Here is a 16,729-nt window from a genome sequence, read left to right as displayed (position 1 = left end):
TCTTTGAATTTTTAATGTGTTTTCATTTCTGGAGCTGGGGTGGAGATGATGTCTTTCATGTAGCACACAAATGTCTCAATATGTACAGAGTTTATACAAAAAGAGAAAGAGAAAAAGGAGAGGTCAACAGGGCCTGTCTAATGGCAGACCTGGATCTGCTTGGGAGCAGAGATCAGCCTTGTGTGTTAATGGAAAAGGGTGACATTTACAACACTGTCAGCATGGAAAACATAAGTAACATAAAACAAACAGAAGCTGAATAGGGGCTTTCTTAGTGCTATATAACACAGTGACCTAATGTTATCATTTAACTGGTTTAGACTGAATATTCACACTTGATGCCTATTGCCATCTCTCAGTTCTCTCAGAACTCTCTCAGCCCCACCTACCTCATAAGGTGCCTGTTGTGGGGAGAGGAAGGTATTGTTATTGTAAGCCCTTATTGAGACTCCTTAAAGGTAGAAAAAAGAGGGGTATTAAAAAAATTAAGCTATATTCTTAATATAGCTATATTAGTTAAATTATTCCTGCAATATTGCTTATAATTACCTTCTCACCTATCACAGTACAAACCTAGTTACTCTATACTTTATTTTATTATTGCTTCTGTACTAGTCATTTAGGCTGGAATTTCCATCTTTGATGCACTGATTTTTAATGGGGAATCCGGGTGAAATCCTTAACAATAAGTCGCACCCCAGTGTTTCTCTATCATTCCTCCCATCCTTTTTCAAGCCTGCTTTGTGGCAATATTTTAAATGCAATCGTAGTACCAGGATATTCAGCGATGATAGCACCTTTAAATTTTCTTCTGCTTCCAGCCTAATCGATTACTTCCTGTTTTGGTCTGCTGTGGCATTTCACATTCACTGCATAGCCAAAGCCATAGATAACCAATGGTTTAGACTACAAAGTGAAAAGCCATCCTTTTACACATACACACACTCACCAGCCTAGAACTGATAATGAGCAATGGATTCGTAAATGCCTGAGCGAACAGAGTATTCAGCCTGTAAAACAAAGGAACAACAGGAAAATTGCAAGGAAAGGCAGAAGCTTTGCTCAATGGGGCTTACTTCCAAGTAAATGTCAGTAGTATCTTGCCAACTGAGACAGTCATTGGTGGATTTTTATGGAAAACATAGCACTACATTAAGTGTTGTGTGGAAAACCAGTTTCAATTGTGCTTGAAGCACACTGTGTAAAAAATGAATGACTGAGCAGAACATAATGCCACATGTCAGTTCCTCAATACAGTGTTTCCAATTATCAATGAAAATATTTCATGCACAGTACCAGACTATACACCTGTGGTTCTTTGCTGGGCAGACACTTATGGAAAAGCTCACGAGGAGGAGATGAAGCCAATAGCTGCTGCTTGTGACTTGCCCCTTGGCAACTGGTATTCAGAATAATGGTCAATGGAGGTTTCATTTAGCTATCGTAGCTAATAACACAATGATAGACCATGAATTTGTTTAATCTCTTTGAAAAACTTTCTAAGCCAGTAACCATTGCCAGTCTCTATGGCACTAAATTCCAATAGCTGAGCAAGTGTCTTGTGAAAAAGCATGTGATATTATAAGTTCCAGTACTTCGAGGGAAGAAAAAAACTTTCACTCCATCCCCCTTCACCACCATTCACCATTCATAATGTCATAGTCCTCGATCATGCTTTTTCTTTTAGTCATCTTTTCTTTAACTTAATGTAGGTTTGCACAACTGTCAGGCTGAATGTAGCCTTAAATAGCTGTTTTTAAGAAATTCCATAAACTTCCTGTTTTTGGTGCCAAGTTCTGAAACAGTAAGGTTGTCACATACCTGGCAGGCACAAAACATGGCTGATGGACTCCACTCGTCTTTGCCAACTGCTTATGAAAATCCCGTTGATAAACACATTAGTTATCTATGTCAATGGATTCATTACACTGCATCTCTTTCTAGTGTACGTGTGAAATTATTCCTCAAACACAGTGCCAAACTGGGGCCCATCTGCAATCCTTTGCCCTGTTCTGTGTTAATATTTGGGACAGAGAAAGGGGTAAAAGGAGACGATAAAACTAGGCAGCTCTGATACAGTTAACTTCAATTAGTGGGCAAGATCTATTTTTAACTTTAGAGAGACAGCGTGGTGTCGTGGTTAGAGTGTTGGACTAGGATCTGGGAGACCCAGGTTTGAATCCCACTTCTGCCATGGAAGCTTGCTAGGTGACCTTGGGCCAGATGCACACACTCAGCCTAACCTACCTCACAGGTAGGGTTGTCAGTTTATTTATTTATTTTTTCGTACTTCTAGCCTGCCCTCCCCCGGCCAGGCTGGGCTCAGGGCGGGTTACAACATTAATTTTTTACAATATAACAATAAAACAATAAAATATATAAAACCATAAAACAACCCCAATTAATATAAAAGATGGTTCCCGTATGTAAGTGCTTACTGTATCCACCCTCAAAGAGATCATAAACTGGGAGGTGGGGGTAGGGAGACCAGCACTGATCTTACTAAGTCTCACCTGTGGCCATCCTCAACCATAGACCTGGCGGAATAGCTCTGTCTTACAGGCCCTGCAGAACTCCTTCATGTCCCGCAGGGCCCTGATGTTATTTGGCAGAGCATTCCACCAGGCCCTGATTGAGGACAGCCGCACACTCCTCGGGCCGGGGACCACCAACAGATTATTGTCAGCAGAGCGTAATGCTCTTGGGGGTTTTTCCAGGAGAGGCGGTTCTGGGTTGGGAAAAACCTGGAGATTTGGGGGGTAGAGCTTGAGGATGGTGGGGTTTGGAGAGGGGAGGGACTTCAATGCCATAGAGTCCAATTGCCAAAGCGGCCATTTACTCCAAGGGAACTGATCTCTATCACCTGGAGGTCAGTTGTAATAGCGGGAGATTTCTAGCCACCACTTGGAGGTTGGCAACCCTACTCACAAGTTTGTTATGAGGATAAAATGAGGGAAAGGAGAATGATGTGAGCCGCTTTGGGTCCCCACTGGGGAGAGAGGTGGGGTATAAGTAAAGTTAATAAATAAATTAATTAACAAGTTAACAGTGCTACAGGCTATGTACTAGGAGGCTGGTTAACACCAGCTCTGAAATGCTATCAACAGACTAACTAAGCACAAAATAACCAAATAGACATTACTGTTTTGGTTAGTGAGAGTTGTCCCCCCCTGATAAAATGATTAACCAACATTTTACAGCCATTGTGGGCACATTGTTTTCATTGTATGGCTGTGGAATGATAGTATTTTACATGACATTTATATTAAATTCTACCAAGAAAACTCTTCTTCGCATTATACCATAGCATGCTGTGTCACTCTGATGATTTGATTCATTGCTCAGCCCCTCCCTCCTTCATGGCAGACTAACAAGGCAATCCTAAACAGAGATACACCCTTGGTAGATAGGTTTGCCTACTCTGGCTCAGGAAATTCCTGAAGATTTGGGGACAGCGCCTGAGGAGAACAAAATTTGGGGAGGGAGCTCTGTGGGGATGTGGTGTCATAGATCTGCCCACTGAAGTTGCTATTTCTTCCAGGGGAGTCTGGAGATCAGTTTCAATTCTGGAAGAACTCAAACCCTACCTGGAGACTGGTAACCTTGAAGCCCATTGAACACAATGGCTTTAGAAGGGTGTAACTCTACTTCATACTGCACAGGAAATGAATTCTCCCCAATATGCATGGTATGTCAAGAGTGCTCCTTAATGGACTTTAAGAGAGCCAGTGTGGTATAGTGGTTAAGAGCAGTGGTTTGGACTTCAATCTGGAGAATCGGATTTGAACACATGAACACATGAAGCTGCTTTATACTGAATCAGACCCTCGGACCATCAAAGTCAGTATTGTCTACTCAGACTGGCAGCGGCTCTCCAGGATCTCAGTTAGAGGTCTTTCTCATCACCTACTTGCCTAGTCCCTTTAATTTGAGATGCCTGGGATTGAACCTGGGACATTCTGCATGCCAAGCAGATGCTCTACCACTGAACCACAGCCCTTCCCCCAAGTCAACACATCTCATGCTAGGTCTCTCTCTTTTATACCTACTTTAATTTCAATGTTGTTTTAATGTTGAAATGTTTTGATCCTGGCCACTTCAGGGTGGAAAGGTGGCACAGAATTGTTTTCAATAAAGAAAGCAATAACCACACTGTGTTTCAATGCCCACTGTGTATGCTTCTTGGGGCAAAGGTTTGATTTCCCACTCCTCCACATGAATCCAGCTGGGTGGCCTTGGGCTAGTCACAGCTCTCTTAGAGCTCTCCTGACCCCACCTACCTCACAGGGTATCTGTTGTGAGGAGGGGAAGGTGATTGCAGGCTGGTTTGATTCTTCCTTAAGCGGTAGAGTAAGGTTGCCATCTTCCAAGTACTAGCTGGATATCTCATGCTATTACAACTGATCTCCAGCCGATAGAGATCAATTCACTTAGAGAAAATGGCCACTTTGGCAATTGGACTCTATGGCATTGAAGTCCCTTTCCTCCCCAAACCCCACCCTCCTCAGGCTCTGCACCAAAAACCTCCCACTGGTAGCGAAGAGGGACCTAGCAACCCTATGGTAGAAAAAGTCGGCATATCAAAACCAACTCTTCTTCTTCTTCTTCTTCTTCTTCTTTAAAAATGCCCTTCTTATATTTCAATCATGGAAGCCACTGTATTCAGCAGATGGCTTGATTCTAGAAGTTGATTATATAACCTGTTCCTGCAGATTTGGGGCAGTTCGTCTGAAGAGACTGCACAGAGTCCATTGACTCCATAAATGGTCTGTAAAGTTTTGACTGGTGTGAATTTATATAATTTGAAATTATAAACTTTGGTTTAGGGAAGGTTGATTTTGCATTCATTTCCACCAACACCACCCTAACACATGATCCTCTCTGTTTCCAACCTTGATCAAAGGAAAGAAAATCACTCAAACCCCCTTTACAGTTGAAGCTTATTGTGAACTAATAAATAGGGCTGTTGAAAAAAAAATTCGGTAAAATTCGGATTCGGCAAAATTTGGCCCATTTTTATTTGGGAAATGCCGAAGTCCGAACTCCCCCTATTCGGCTCCGTGGAATTTGGCATGAAATTCGGTGTTTGCAAATAAATCCGGCCATTTAAAACCATTTAAGCACATTCGCGGCTTTCCGTGGCTCCGGGGGGGGGCATTTTTGGAGTTAGAGGTCCCAAACGTTCAGTGTAGCTTGAGGGGACGCTTCTTGCAAGAACCCCCAAGTTTGGTGCAGATTGGGTCAGGGGGTCCCGATTTATGGGGTCTGGAAGGGGTTCCCCCCTCCGCCCATTGGAATGAAGAGGAGCCAGCAATCCTTAATGTGCACCAGAGAGTGACAAATCCAAGGCAAAACCTCCCATTGTTTCTGGGGCAGCCAGAGAGAGACTCACCGACCCACACTGACCTCCAGGCAAAGGTGGCAATCAGTGAAAACAGCAACAATCACACTTGCAAAGAGGAGATCAATCCCCCCCACTAGGACAGGTCGCCCCCCCTTTGGCTTCTTCCCCCCCACACACACACAGTAGAAGCCAGTCCGTGGCTTCTAAGAGCCGATGTATCTACACCAAAAGTGCATCCAACAATGCTCAAAGCGTAAGTAAGCAGCGTAACTAGCATGGGTAATATATATTTTCATTTCAACACAGCCAAAGTGCATCTTATAACGCTACTAGAGTAAGTGCGACCTGCGCAAATTCCGTATCTTGAAGATTGATAGATTTCACTCGCAAAGAGGCAATCAGCCCCCCCCAGGACAGGTAACCCCCCAAATCACACTCCACAGAGGCAATCAAGCTCCCCCCAGCAGAACAACCCCCCTCAAACCAGTACGGCTCAGCTCAACCCCAAACAAACGATCCAAGGAAGAGGAGGAGGAGGCACGGGTGCCGAGTGGAGGGACACTCATGCCTCACCGCCACACTGACTCAACTCCAGGCAAAGGTGGCAATAGGCAGAAAAAGGCAGAACGCACACTCCCGCAGAGGCGAGTGGGCACACACACACATGGCAGAACAGGCAACAGCCTCCCTTTGGCTCCCCCCCAACCACAGAAACTGCTTCCCCCCACACATACACACACACAGGAGAAAAGGTATAGAGAAAACCCCCAAAAATCAAACTGTGTGGATGTCTTCCAGCAGGAGCAGGGAGGAGAAGTAAATCCAATCCTATTCCAGTAAGCAGCTCTGCTCAGGATCTCTCAGGAGCAGCAGCACCAAAATGGAAGGAAAGGAACTCGTGAGGGGACGGGACGGGAGGGACTCGGAAGTTTTTATACTCTTCTCCTGGCCAATTCAAAAGGGAGAATCCCTGCTCTGATTGGCCAGAAGAAGACCCAGCTTGGGCCACCATTGGCCACGGGAGAATGCTGATTCAGGGGCGCCGAAGCTGTACGAATTTATCCGGCGTCCGCCCGAACTCACTGAGTTCGGCTCCTTGTTTTCCAGCCTTTTTTTACTTTGGCTGTATCCGAACTGGAAACCGCTGAATCGGGGAAAATTCGGCTGTTTTCCATGTTGGATGGAACCGAATCGACAGCCTTACTAATTAATATGATTAAGTTCATAACTAAGCCAGCATCTTTTTATGTATTTTATGGAAAATAAACATTAAAAATCACAAAGAAGCAATCTCAAATAAGATTTTAAATCCTAACCACTACTAGAGATGAGGAAGTACTAAGGGATCAAAATGGCAGAAGCTAGTAGCTGCTTATAAAACATGTATAATTAGGTTACATAATGATTTGTTTGCTCTGAAAACCCAGACAAGGCAAACCATTATGAAATTTATACAGTTTGTTTGCTTAAATATTTATACTCATTTATACTCACTAAGCAGTAACTCAGTGCTGGATTGGTGAGTGAATGTAAAACAGACAGCTCAACAAAAATTCCATGAGCTAAATTTTCATGGAATTGCCCCAAGTTACCACAGTTATGACTTGATTCCCATTAATTCAGATTGCTGTGTTGAAGAAAGTCTCTTCAGAGTGAACACACACCGGAAAAAAATATTTCCAGGTATCTGCCAATTTCAGCAGACAACATTGAGAGCCACCTGCTCCCATGCATGCTAGCTAGGGTTGCCAGATCTGGGTTGGGGAATACCTGGAGATTCTGGGGGTGGAGCCTGAGGAGGGTGGGGGTTGGGGAGGGGAGGGGACAAACTTCAGTGGGGCATAATGAGATAAGAGTCCACCTTCCAAAGGGGCCATTTTCTCCAGGCGAATTGATCTGTGTTGCCTGGAGATCAGTTGTAATAGTGGGAGATCTCACCTGGAGGCTGGCAACCCTAATGCCAGCCCATCTGTTTATATCTTCTGGGAATGCCCTTCTCTGTATGCCTTACATACTTTCAGAAATGAGGCAGATGGCCATCAGACAGGGCCTTTTATCTGGTGGTGCCACATCTCTAGAACTCTCTATCCACAGAGCTCTGGTACCAAATTTGCTAAGTTTTAGGTACCTAGTGAAAGCATTATTTGTTTCTCAGGCCATTATTCGATTTTTGTTTTTAAAAATAGGGTCTTCGTAATATCACTGTGTTATCTAACTAATGTTTAGATTTTTGTATCGATGTTTAAGCAGCTGTTTTGACATTGCTTGGTTTTGAAGACTGTTTTAGTTGCTTGTGGTTTTATTTATGCGGTTTTAAATGTTTACATTGGAAGCTGCTACCCTGAGAGCCTTTTAGAGTAAGCATTGAAGGTTAAAAAACAACCCATAACTATATAAGTTATATGAGTTGCATGTTATATCTGTTGGAGATTGGATTGCCAACCGAGTCCAGGCACTAGATGGAGATGTCCTGCTATTACAACTGATCTCCAGCCAATAGAGATCAGTTCACCTGGAGAAAATGGCCACTTTGGCAATTGGAATCTATAGTATTGAAGTCCCTCCCCTCTCCAAACCCCGCCCTCCTCAGGCACTGCCCCAAAAACCTCCCATGGTGGTGAAGACGGACCAGGCAACCCTAGTTGGAGACCAGTCACTTCTAGACCTTCCACCTTCCAAAGAGGCCATTTTCTGCAGGGGAACTGATCTCTGTTGCCTGGAAATCAGTTGTAATAGCAGGAGGTCTCCAGCCACCACTTGGAGTTTGCAGCCCCAGCCAGGATGCCATGGCCTAGCACCAGTTCCTACAGAGAGAGGGCCAGGAAGGCAAAGAAGAGGGCCAGACAGGTTGGAGAAGGCAATTTAAAGGGGTTGTACTCCAGCTCCTAGCCCAGGTGGTAGCACGGCTGGTAAGGGTGAGGACAGGGAGTTGGGTGGGGGCTAACTGAAGGGTTAGAAGGATGCATTTAGGAAGGCTCCAATACCAGGCCAGGGAGAAGAAAGGAGGTGCTTGCCTTAGCTAAAGGAGTAACCTCCTTGGGAAGAAGAGGACAGACTTCAGTGTTGCCAGGTCCCTCTTTGCCACTGGTGGGAGGTTTTTGGGGCAGAGCCTAAGGAGGGTGGGGTTTGGGAAGGGGAGGGGTTTCAATGCCATAGAGTCCAATTGCCAAAGCGGCCATTTTCTCCAGGTGAACTGATCTCTGTCGGCTGGAGATCAGTTGTAATATCAGGAGATCTCCAGTTAGTACCTGGAGATTGGCAACCCTAACAGACTTGGGTGCTGTAACCCTTGCTCCTATCTCCTTCACCCCTGTTCTGAGGCTTAGGGAGCCTCAAAGAGGTGGGCTGTGACAGTGGAGGAAAAGGGGATGGTGCCCGCTAGGGAGAACCATCACAGATACACTCTTTCATTTTAAATTTTTATTACAGCTTTGGGGTCTCGTGTTCTTCTGTTGTTGTAATTAGGTTAACCAGATTCATTATTCGCCATCATAGTTTTTCAGATAATTAAATGCATATAAAAAATTTTCAATTTGGATAATGCATTCTTGTACAATTTTAAATGCAGCATTCAAATACACATTGGACAGGCCTCAAGGGATTGCACCATCTTGTAATACACATCGCAAATCACTTATTTGAATGCGAGTCCACATCAAAATCTCCCTGCACACGGAAAACTATGAGAATCCTTCACCTTGGTATGTGAGCTTTTCACAATAGTGTTAATATTAAGAGCAACAATACTTATGTAGCACTTACATAGTGATTTCAGAGCTAGATTTGAGCCCTTAGAGAGCAACAAGATTTTCGAGATATATGCTTTTGACAGTCAAGGCTCCCTTTGTCAGACACCATTCCTAGTTAGGGTTGCCAGGTCCCTCTTCGCCTCCGGTGGCAGGTTTTTGGGGCAGAGCCTGAAAAGGGTGCGGTTTGGGGAAGGGATGGACTTCAATGCCATAGAGTCCAATTGCCAAAGCGGCCATTTTCTCCAGGTGAACTGATCTCTATCGGCTGGAGATCAGTTGTAACTGCAGGAGATCTCCAGCTAGTACTTGAAGGTTGACAACCCCATTCCTACTTGTATCTTAAGAAGGGAGCTTTGACTCTCGAAAACTAATACATGAAAATCCTGTTGATCTCTAAGATGCTATCAGGTTCTTCTATGGCAGACCATAGTGGTGATAGATCACAGTGGGTAGCCATGTTAGTCTGCCTGTAGCAACAGAAAAGAGCAAGAATCCGGTAGCACCTTCAAGACTAACAAAATTCCTGGCATAGTATGAGCTTTCGTGAGTCACAGGTATCTGAAAAAGTGAGCTGTGGCTGACAAAAGCTCATACCCTGCCCAAACTTTTGTTAAGTTTTTAAGGTGCTACTGGATTCTTGCTCTTTTCTAGACCATAGTGGTTTCAGTGTTCAATGTGCTTTGTACAACCTTATCTTGTCATCTTTACAAAAGCCCTATAAGGTAAAATAGTGTTATCATTCTCTACTAGAGATGGGTAACTATGGCAGGGTGGTTTGTCAAAGGCCACCTAAATGAGTTTATGGCAGAGGAGCCATGTGAATCCTCAGCCTTCCAGATCATTCTATGCACCTCTATGCTGTATAAGCTCTCGGCATGTAGTGTAGCTGCTATGAGAATGAGCTGTGTACCACCACAGAACACATGTGCATGGAAAGTCTGATGTGGATGAGCTGTCAAGCAAGTGAACCCCTGTATACGTTGTAAAAGAGTCCAACAATGTTTGCATCGTATGCATTTCCTGCATGTTTTAATCAGCTCTAATGTGTCTGTAGTACAACCGGGATTTCCTTGCAATATAATTTGAGCCCATCTCAAGACTTCTAAACTGTACATTAGTTAGCCCTTAAAGTCTCTAACCTCCAACAGAGGAAAGCGCTTTGCTGCAGAAGTAGCAGGAACATAAGTCTTGTTTATTGTTTTATGACCCTTTCCTGGGTTTATTGGTTCAACACTAATGCCAGCAACTAACTTGAGACTTTAGACTGACTTTATCCTTGTGACGTTCAATGGAACAAATACCCCATCATTTGTAGATAAGGATCGTTGAAGGATCAGTTTCCGTATGACACAGTTGTTTCAGAATTCGCTTTGCATATAATTTCCCCCTTAGACTAGAGTTGAAAGCAGCCAGCCTCTCTGTTGATTAAACTAAAGGGATCAAAAAAAGGGTGGGCCTTCCCATTAATGTATGGGGTTTTGTTTATTAACACTCAGATAGCACCCCCCCACACACACACTTTTAGCTAAATGTGTGGAGCATTTCATAAAACATTCTGACCCAGATATGCCACTTGACAAATGATGGCTGCCATTTCCCCCTCTTGCCAGATGCTCGGCAGCCTGGAGCTGCTGCGTATCCAATAGAAAAACAACAGATTCATCTTCTCTCAACACAGTAATGCAGAGATGTGGAAAGGCTCCCCTGTTGAATTTCTGCCTGACAAGAAGCTAACCAAGTCTCTGTTGAGAAGGAAAGGGTAGCCTTGGAGTAAACTTGTATAAATGTTCATCAGCAATACATGTACTTTAGGATATTGATGGACCATATTTAGGAGTTTGGGTACTTGAAGTTATCTGTCGATTGAATTTTTATCTTGCCCCTTTCTTCAAGGAAATCAGAACAGCATTCATGGTTCTCCTCTATTTTTAGTTCTCTGGAGTAGAGAACTAAGTATTTGAGTCCACATTCCTAGTTGTTGGAGATGTGAGATAGGTGAGGTGGAGAGAAGGTGACAGGCCCAAAATCCCCCAGTGGGCTTTGCAGGCCTAACTACACATTACTTTCCTCCCAGGATGCCCAAGGACAGGTGGAGAGGTATATGCTGAAGTTCCATACATGTCAGGGGTGTGTTGGCTTGATTGGACTGGGAGAACAGCAAACAAAGGCATCTTAGAACGTCCTCCTAGGGTTGCTGTGTGCCCACCAGCACTCCAGATGGCGGCAGAATGGAAAAATTAAAAAAAACGATGTTGGCAATAGCATGATGTCATTTTTGGGAAAGTGAGGAGTGACATCACGCCTGTGTAGAAATCTCCAGTAAAACCACAGAGTGATCCCTAGAGAGAGCTGATGGGAAAATCCAGACGTGACATCAGTCCCAGGAGTGATGTCACACAGTCACTGATGGCCACCCCCCATGTCCCAGCCCCACCTGGTCTCCTGCTGTTTGCCAGGCCCTGCCTGACAACCCTACTTTCCCCTAAAACAACCTTAGTGGTGTATTTGCTCAGTTATGGAGACTTAATGTGGCGCATCTGTATATGTGCTTCTGGAACACCTCCTAGGGCATTTCTCATCAGAAAAACAATGTGGAGGGAAAGTCTAAGCCCCCTCGCTTCTCACACTGCCATCCCAATCCAAATCAAGCCTTCACAGACCTGGGGAGTACAGAACTTCAGAACACAAGCCAATCCAGAGATGTCCCCAGCAAAAATGTAACATGTAGTTAACTCCTTCATGGGAGGTTTGAATTTGGATCTCCCCAATCCTATGCTCACATGCTAACCACTGCACTATACTACACTTTTTATTTAGCAAAAAACTAAATAGAAAAAGTGATCAGAATGCAAAGTTCACATGGGAAACTAAGTATTTGAGTTTGCATTCCTTATTGTTTGAGATGTAGTATTACACTATTTCACCATACTGATCCCAAATTGTTACATTGCTGGATCTGCATTTGTACAGCCTCAGTGTAACAACCCCTGCACCATGAGAACAGTGAAATTTTTGTTGCAATAATGGAACAGCAGGTGCCCACCAAAGGGTCTTAACTGCGCTGTCAGCCTTGTAGGGTTCAAGATTAGGCTGTTAATTATCCCTATTGCTAACCAATCACCTGCCCTATATAATTTATAAAAATGCAGGCTAACTAATACAAAATCCATTAATGTATTGAACTTCATTTCCTGTGGGCTTTTTAGGAAGTAAAGCCAGTCCCTCCAATTTCATATTCGTTTCCCTGCAATTTATGACACAACCTTAATGGCATCCCATGTCAAAAAACATATTCTCTGCCATTTGAAAGCTCTGATTTTACAGTATTCTGTTTGCTTGTAATGGGAAAGGAGGGGCAAGTGGAACAGTGCAACTATCCACGGGGCATCACTATGGAAACACTTCATTTGTGCATGCTTGTACACTAAAGCTGATGGGGGGGTAGCTCTACCTGTTCTCAGAAATTTCTCTTGCACGTAGGCATGCTGGAACCACACTTTGTGCTAAAAAGCAGGCATGTCAATGAGATCAAACGCTTCTTCCATTCAGTAATTTGGGCCTCTTGGTCTTTCCTAAATGGTCATTCCATTAAAGGCATTGCAGGCTTCTTCAGGAGTTGTCTGCACGGGCTGGTCTCATAGCAACTGCTAAGAGCAGAAATAGGAAAGCGCAGGCACCGATGGGCACAGCTGTTCTGCGGAGAACCAGCTGTCAGAGTCTGAACAAGAACAGCATCCATTTTAATTTGTCATCTTTTTAAATGATCTCTTGTAGCCCGTTGAGTTGACTTCTTTGCTCCACCTTGCAGGCGATCGTGACAACTTGTGGAAGAAAAATCTACTGCCACAAGCCAGCCACAGCTAAATGTCTTTGAGTCTCATTGATTTCAATGGAAATGATGTTTATTGATTTGTTTAGTACATTTTTATCCTGTCCTATCTCCAAGGAGCTCAGGGTGGTGAACATTAGTTTCTCCTCCTCAAGTGTATCCTCACAACAACCCTGTGAAGTAGGTTAGGCTGAGAGTGACCGGCTTCATGGGACTGTGAGTATATGAACCTGGGCCTTCCTCCCTGATCCTAGCCTGTTGCTGTAAACTCTGCATTGCTTAATTCTGCCATTGAAGAAGAAGTAGTTGTTTTGGTTTTTATATGCTAATTTTCTCTACTTTTTTTTAAGGAGACTCAAACCAGTGTACAATCTCCTTCCCTTCCTTTCCCCACAACAGACACCTTGTGAGGTTGGTGAGACTGAGAGAGCTCAAAGAGAACTGTGACTAGCCCAAGGTCACCCAGCAGGCTTCATGTGGAGGAGCGGGGTATCAAACCTGGTTTTCCAGATTAGAGTCCACTGCTCTTAACCACTACACTATGCTGGCTGAAAGCAAGCAAATTTAACAGTGCTTAGCTCTGATTTATATCATGCCCTACATGTCCTGATATAACACATCCAAAAAATAAATATCAAGTCTGAAAGAAGAGACAGGGTGCATAAGTGAATGAACTTAGTCTGTCAATGAATTTTATAATGAATCCAATCATCCAAACATGGCTCATGCGATTATCATTGGCCCTTCCTTCCATAGGCTTGTGCATGATCATTAGGGTTGCCAACCTCCAGGTACTAGCTGGAGATCTCCTGCTATTACAACTGATCTCCAGCCAATAGAGATCAGTTCACCTGGACAAAATGGCCACTTTGGCAATTGGATTCTATGGCATTGAAGTCCCTCCCCTCCCCAAACCCTGCCCTCCTCAGGCTTCACCCCCAAAACCTCCCACCAGTGGCAAAGAGGGACATGGCAACCCTAATGATCAGTAGCTTGCTTGAATCTTATTGTGAAATTTGACTCCATGGTTGGGATATAATTTATAAGCTTGAAAATGCAACGCATCAAGGGAGATGATGTCATCTTCTACTTCAGTAGAGCTCTCTTGATGTACTTATTTATGAAGTTGATTAGAACAGAAAAAGGAACAGAATTACACATATGTCATGCAAGTATTCTGCCAGAACTGACATGCATTCCAGGGCAGGTGCAAATCTCTCCTCTGCTCCTTTCCTGTCAATCCATAGAGGCTAAAACTGCCAGCTTTTGTCCTGCATCCGAGCGAAAGCATAAGTTACAGTGAAAGTGGAATTCAAGTGTGTGTGTGTGTGTGTTTTTGTAATTACCAGCCCCAGAGATAAAGCCATAGTGCTTAATAAAAAATCCTCATTTTGACCATAATAACTTGAAGGCTTGCCTGCAGTTCAATTTTTCATTATGAAAGATCCCACAGGGACGCAGGATAGCAATAAAAAAAATGTGCAGCACATGTTCAACCGTTATTCAGCGCAGGTAGCCAGGTTTTTAATGAGGCTCGACACTCGCAGAGCGTCACCTCTCTCTGGTTGTGCTATGTAAGTTCTCCACAAGTCCTGGAGGGTAAAGCTTTTCCCGATATCGTAAATCATTCAAGCAAGAAGCAGGTAACCCTCAAGCGATGCATCCTTATCCACTCTGAAGTTGCTCAAACTTTTAACCCAGTGAATATCCAGTCACCCCGTTAATATTAGCCTTGGACTGAGTCATCAGATGGCCCATTCTGCTGGGACTGTGCATATGTACAGCAATTATCATGTTTAGCCTGGAGAAGATTTAGTGTAAACAAATAAGAAGCATTTGTCAGTGGATAATTAAATGTTGTCAGAACTCCCGATTCTCGAAAATGCAGCTGGGTCTAACACTGCTGATTTCCATATAAATTAGTCGAGATCAGATTAATCAAACACTTTTGTGCTAGTGTACTTACTTGAAAGTTCAGTACACATTCCTCTCAACGAAATTCCGCTAATGAGCTAAAACTTGTCTAAGACAGAGTTGTTATAAAATATATCGCCTGACCTGTAGGGTTGCCAGCCTCCAGGTACTAGCTGAAGATCTCCTGCTATTACAATTGATCTCCAGCTGATAGAGATCAGTTCACCTGGAGAAAACGGCCGCTTTGGCGATTGGACTCTATGGCATTGGTGTCCCTCCCCTCTCCAAACCCCTCCAAACCCCTCCATGTCCCTCCTCAGGCTCTGCCCCAAAAACCTCCCGCCGGTGGTGAAGAAGGACCTGGCAACCCTAGGATAGACTTATTAAGCATCGAGGTAATTTGGTCATAATTAACTTGGGGAAAGGTTCTGTCTGCAGTTTTCACACAGCAGCTCTGCCTGCAGCTGGCACACTGTCCCGCCCTCTCCCCTTTTTAGCCATCAAGTCAGAGCCAACCCCTACTAGGGTTTGCAAGGCAAGAGATGTTCAGAGGTGGTTTGCCATTGCCTACTTCTCTGTCGTGACCCTGTTATTCCTTGGTGGTTTCCCATCCAAACACTGACCAAAGCTGACCCTGTTTAGCTTCTGAGAGCCCCTTTAAGTTGGAGCAAAGAACAGAACCCCATAACCTCTGCTCAGAAAGAACATGGCCTCATGAAAACTCCTAAGTAAAGCAGGGACATGCTGCATGCCACCCAAAGGAAAATCCCTGTGTTAAAACAGCAGGAGATCTCCAGCTAGTACCTGGAGGTTGGCAACCCTAATTGGACTGGGCAGGTGTCACCGAAGTCCTCATTAAAATGGACTGCACTGCTTCTACAGCTGGAGCCAAGGGTACGAATTTTGCTTCAAGAGCTTTACATACTATGAATGAAGCCTAAAGAGCTTCCTGTTACCTTTCTTCATGTCGACTTGGGGAAGGCTGGCAGAGGGAGTGAGGCAAAGTCTCTTGCAAGCAGAGATGATAATTTGGGAAGGGGAGTAGTTGGACAGCAATGATGGTACACGTCATCATAATGTTGATTTTTTTTTCCAGAGCAGGAGATGTTGACTTTTAGAATCGGGCATCAGCACCTATTTTTAACTCACATTTAACTCACAGGCAGTTCACTGTGTAGGAAACCATGAATATCTGCCTAGCTAATCATTTTAAAGCATTTCTAAGGTTTCAGTATGTCTGTGCCCTTACAGCTTTGATAAACACTTGCAGCTCATTACAAGGTAATGGATGCCAGCTGTTTTAACTGGGGGGGGGGGGAACAGTTTAACGTAAAATGAATATTTACTTTAGTTGGATAGACATTGCTACTATTTATTGTTGGGGGGGGCAACTCTCAACCTGATTAAGATCTAGGTTCAAATTATGATGTTGGCTGCTTGGACGGATTTCTGGAAGAGGGCAATTTATAAAACGATTGACATAGCCGAGCTGGCGTTAAAAACCCGTGTATGCATCACTAGTTTTGCAAACCCTAGTTTTGTATAGGTGTTGGGGTAAGTGTGATGAACTGTGTACCGCATTAGGAGATGATTGATGTTTGCTTTTCACACTGAGGTTATCAGCATAGGTGCTTCTGAATGAGGTTAATTGGTTCATCTTGGCAGGAATCCCGGCACTCCTATCTTTCCTCAAAAGACTTCGTAAGATTGCAGGTTCTTCAGTTCTCCTTATCTATATCGAAAGCCTGAGTTTTATAGTAGCTGCCCGGGTGAGGGGGAGAATGAGAGCAGGAACACCTCCAGAGCAAAATACCATCAATTATCAATGCCTATGATTTCTGAATGCTCAGTTAAACAAGCCACCTCATGCGGAGGTCCCAGAAACATTCTGAA

Source organism: Euleptes europaea, chromosome 8, assembly GCF_029931775.1.
Source record: "Euleptes europaea isolate rEulEur1 chromosome 8, rEulEur1.hap1, whole genome shotgun sequence".
NCBI classification, from domain to species: Eukaryota; Metazoa; Chordata; class Lepidosauria; order Squamata; family Sphaerodactylidae; genus Euleptes; species Euleptes europaea.
The sequence above is the reverse complement of the archived record's forward strand: the minus strand, read 5'-3'. Positions refer to the sequence as shown.